The following is a 5000-nucleotide window of genomic DNA, read 5'->3' on the forward strand; positions in this document are numbered from 1 at the left end:
CCTCAAAAAGTGGTCTTTTTGATGTCACGAGCGCAACCACCTAGAGGTTAATGGGGAGGGATGGTGTGAGCGCAAACGGATTTTTCCTAAGTGTGACTGCTCCTCAAAAAGTGGTCTTTTTGATGTCACGAGCGCAACCACCTAGAGGTTAATGGGGAGGGATGGTGTGAGCGCAAACGGATTTTTCCCAAGTGTGACTGCTCCTCAAAAAGTGGTCTTTTTGATGTCACGAGCGCAACCACCTAGAGGTTAATAGGGAGCGAGTACAACAGGGGAGGGAGTGAATGGGCTCGGACTGTGGCCGAGCCTGGTGCCTCAAAATCGGACAAGGTTGGACTGGAAGCCCGCTGAGAACTCTGGTTCTTTTGCCAGACGAAACGAATTTTTTCCGAGTGTGACTGCTCTGCAAAAAGTGGTCTTTTTGATGTCACGAGCGCAACCACCTAGAGGTTAATGGGGAGGGAGTGGAAAAAACGACAAAGTGTTGAGCTCCGGACCGGGATGGCGGGCGACTCGAGCGGTCATGCCCGACTTTGAGACACTTTGTCGCGGTCATGCGAGCGACCTCCACTGCTCCCCGGAGGTGCCCCGGACCGGGTTGGCGGGTGACTCGAGCGGTCGTGCCCGACTTTGAGACACTTTGTCGCGGTCATGCGGGCGTCCTCCGCCGGTCCCCGGAGGTGCCCCGGACCGGGTTGGCGGGTGACTCGAGCGGTCATGCCCGACTTTGAGACACTTTGTCGCGGTCATGCGGGCGTCCTCCGCCGGTCCCCGGAGGTGCCCCGGACCGGGTTGGCGGGTGACTCGAGCGGTCGTGCCCGACTTTGAGACACTTTGTCGCGGTCATGCGGGCGTCCTCCGCCGGTCCCCGGAGGTGCCCCGGACCGGGTTGGCGGGTGACTCGAGCGGTCGTGCCCGACTTTGAGACACTTTGTCGCGGTCATGCGGGCGTCCTCCGCCGGTCCCCGGAGGTGCCCCGGACCGGGTTGGCGGGTGACTCGAGCGGTCATGCCCGACTTTGAGACACTTTGTCGCGGTCATGCGGGCCTCCTCCGCCGGTCCCTGGAGGTGCCCCGGACCGGGTTGGCGGGTGACTCGAACGGTCATGCCCGACTTTGAGACACTTTGTCGCGGTCATGCGGGCGTCCTCCGCCGGTCCCTGGAGGTGCCCCGGACCGGGTTGGCGGGTGACTCGAGCGGTCGTGCCCGACTTTGAGACACTTTGTCGCGGTCATGCGAGCGACCTCCGCCGGTCCCCGGAGGTTCCCCGGACCGGGTTGGCGGGTGACTCGAACGGTCGTGCCCGACTTTGAGACACTTTGTCGCGGTCATGCGGGCGTCCTCCGCCGGTCCCTGGAGGTGCCCCGGACCGGGTTGGCGGGTGACTCGAGCGGTCGTGCCCGACTTTGAGACACTTTGTCGCGGTCATGCGGGCGTCCTCCGCCGGTCCCTGGAGGTGCCCCGGACCGGGTTGGCGGGTGACTCGAGCGGTCATGCCCGACTTTGAGACACTTTGTCGCGGTCATGCGGGCGTCCTCCGCCGGTCCCTGGAGGTGCCCCGGAAAGGGTTGGCGGGTGACTCGAGCGGTCATGCCCGACTTTGAGACACTTTGTCGCGGTCATGCGGGCGTCCTCCGCCGGTCCCTGGAGGTGCCCCGGACCGGGTTGGCGGGTGACTCGAGCGGTCGTGCCCGACTTTGAGACACTTTGTCGCGGTCATGCGGGCGTCCTCCGCCGGTCCCTGGAGGTGCCCCGGACCGGGTTGGCGGGTGACTCGAGCGGTCATGCCCGACTTTGAGACACTTTGCCGCGGTCATGCGGGCGACCTCCGCCGGTCCCTGGAGGTGCCCCGGACCGGGTTGGCGGGTGACTCGAGCGGTCGTGCCCGACTTTGAGACACTTTGCCGCGGTCATGCGGGCGACCTCCGCCGGTCCCTGGATGGCGGGCTCCAGTGAGGTCGGCGGGGGAAGGCTCGGGCTGAGGCCGACTTCGGTGCCTCAAAGTCGGACAAGGTTGGATTGGAAGTCCGCTGTGTTGAGGACCAGTGGCATTCGGCGGTGGAACGCTCAGAACTTGGCCGACATCGGTGCCTCAACGTCGGACAAGGTTGGAGTGGATGACCGCTGATAACTCTGGTTCTTTTGCCAGACGAAAGAAATTTTTCCCGAGTGTGACTGCTCTGAAAAAAGTGGTCTTTTTGATGTCACGAGCGCAACCACCTAGAGGTTAATAGGGAGGCACCATAACAGGAGAGGGAGTGAAAAGGCTCGGAGGGTGGCCGAGCCTGGTGCCTCAAAATCGGACAAGGTTGGAGTGGATGACCGCTGAAAACTCTGGTTCTTTTGCCAGACGAAAGAAATTTTTCCCGAGTGTGACTGCTCTGAAAAAAGTGGTCTTTTTGATGTCACGAGCGCAACCACCTAGAGGTTAATAGGGAGGCACCATAACAGGAGAGGGAGTGAAAAGGCTCGGACGGTGGCCGAGCCTGGTGCCTCAAAATCGGACAAGGTTGGAGTGGATGACCGCTGAAAACTCTGGTTCTTTTGCCAGACGAAAGAAATTTTTCCCGAGTGTGACTGCTCTGAAAAAAGTGGTCTTTTTGATGTCACGAGCGCAACCACCTAGAGGTTAATAGGGAGGCACCATAACAGGAGAGGGAGTGAAAAGGCTCGGAGGGTGGCCGAGCCTGGTGCCTCAAAATCGGACAAGGTTGGAGTGGATGACCGCTGAAAACTCTGGTTCTTTTGCCAGACGAAATAAATTTTTCCCGAGTGTGACTGCTCTGCAAAAAGTGGTCTTTTTGATGTCACGAGCGCAACCACCTAGAGGTTAATAGGGAGGCACCATAACAGGAGAGGGAGTGAAAAGGCTCGGAGGGTGGCCGAGCCTGGTGCCTCAAAATCGGACAAGGTTGGAGTGGATGACCGCTGAAAACTCTGGTTCTTTTGCCAGACGAAATAAATTTTTTCCGAGTGTGACTGCTCCTCAAAAAGTGGTCTTTTTGATGTCACGAGCGCAACCACCTAGAGGTTAATAGGGAGGCACCATAACAGGAGAGGGAGTGAAAAGGCTCGGAGGGTGGCCGAGCCTGGTGCCTCAAAGTCGGACAAGGTTGGAGTGGATGACCGCTGAAAACTCTGGTTCTTTTGCCAGACGAAAGAAATTTTTTCCGAGTGTGACTGCTCTGCAAAAAGTGGTCTTTTTGATGTCACGAGCGCAACCACCTAGAGGTTAATAGGGAGGCACCATAACAGGAGAGGGAGTGAAAAGGCTCGGAGGGTGGCCGAGCCTGGTGCCTCAAAATCGGACAAGGTTGGAGTGGATGACCGCTGAAAACTCTGGTTCTTTTGCCTGACGAAAGAAATTTTTTCCGAGTGTGACTGCTCTGCAAAAAGTGGTCTTTTTGATGTCACGAGCGCAACCACCTAGAGGTTAATAGGGAGGCACCATAACAGGAGAGGGAGTGAAAAGGCTCGGAGGGTGGCCGAGCCTGGTGCCTCAAAATCGGACAAGGTTGGAGTGGATGACCGCTGAAAACTCTGGTTCTTTTGCCAGACGAAATACATTTTTTCCGAGTGTGACTGCTCTGCAAAAAGTGGTCTTTTTGATGTCACGAGCGCAACCACCTAGAGGTTAATAGGGAGGCACCATAACAGGAGAGGGAGTGAAAAGGCTCGGAGGGTGGCCGAGCCTGGTGCCTCAAAGTCGGACAAGGTTGGAGTGGATGACCGCTGAGAACTCTGGTTCTTTTGCCTGACGAAAGAAATTTTTTCCGAGTGTGACTGCTCTGCAAAAAGTGGTCTTTTTGATGTCACGAGCGCAACCACCTAGAGGTTAATAGGGAGGCACCATAACAGGAGAGGGAGTGAAAAGGCTCGGAGGGTGGCCGAGCCTGGTGCCTCAAAGTCGGACAAGGTTGGAGTGGATGGCCGCGGAGAACTCTGGTTCTTTTGCCTGACGAAAGAAATTTTTTCCGAGTGTGACTGCTCTGCAAAAAGTGGTCTTTTTGATGTCACGAGCGCAACCACCTAGAGGTTAATAGGGAGGCACCATAACAGGAGAGGGAAGGAAAAGGCTCGGAGGGTGGCCGAGCCTGGTGCCTCAAAGTCGGACAAGGTTGGAGTGGATGGCCGCGGAGAACTCTGGTTCTTTTGCCTGACGAAAGAAATTTTTTCCGAGTGTGACTGCTCCTCAAAAAGTGGTCTTTTTGATGTCACGAGCGCAACCACCTAGAGGTTAATAGGGAGGCACCATAACAGGAGAGGGAGTGAAAAGGCTCGGAGGGTGGCCGAGCCTGGTGCCTCAAAGTCGGACAAGGTTGGAGTGGATGGCCGCGGAGAACTCTGGTTCTTTTGCCTGACGAAAGAAATTTTTTCCGAGTGTGACTGCTCCTCAAAAAGTGGTCTTTTTGATGTCACGAGCGCAACCACCTAGAGGTTAATAGGGAGGCACCATAACAGGAGAGGGAGCGAAAAGGCTCGGAGGGTGGCCGAGCCTGGTGCCTCAAAGTCGGACAAGGTTGGAGTGGATGGCCGCGGAGAACTCTGGTTCTTTTGCCTGACGAAAGAAATTTTTTCCGAGTGTGACTGCTCCTCAAAAAGTGGTCTTTTTGATGTCACGAGCGCAACCACCTAGAGGTTAATAGGGAGGCACCATAACAGGAGAGGGAAGGAAAAGGCTCGGAGGGTGGCCGAGCCTGGTGCCTCAAAGTCGGACAAGGTTGGAGTGGATGGCCGCGGAGAACTCTGGTTCTTTTGCCTGACGAAAGAAATTTTTTCCGAGTGTGACTGCTCCTCAAAAAGTGGTCTTTTTGATGTCACGAGCGCAACCACCTAGAGGTTAATAGGGAGGCACCATAACAGGAGAGGGAAGGAAAAGGCTCGGAGGGTGGCCGAGCCTGGTGCCTCAAAGTCGGACAAGGTTGGAGTGGATGGCCGCGGAGAACTCTGGTTCTTTTGCCTGACGAAAGAAATTTTTTCCGAGTGTGACTGCTCTTCAA

The sequence above is a fragment of the Callionymus lyra genome, unplaced genomic scaffold (assembly GCF_982586985.1).
Source record: "Callionymus lyra unplaced genomic scaffold, fCalLyr1.hap1.1 HAP1_SCAFFOLD_371, whole genome shotgun sequence".
Classification (NCBI taxonomy): Eukaryota; Metazoa; Chordata; class Actinopteri; order Syngnathiformes; family Callionymidae; genus Callionymus; species Callionymus lyra.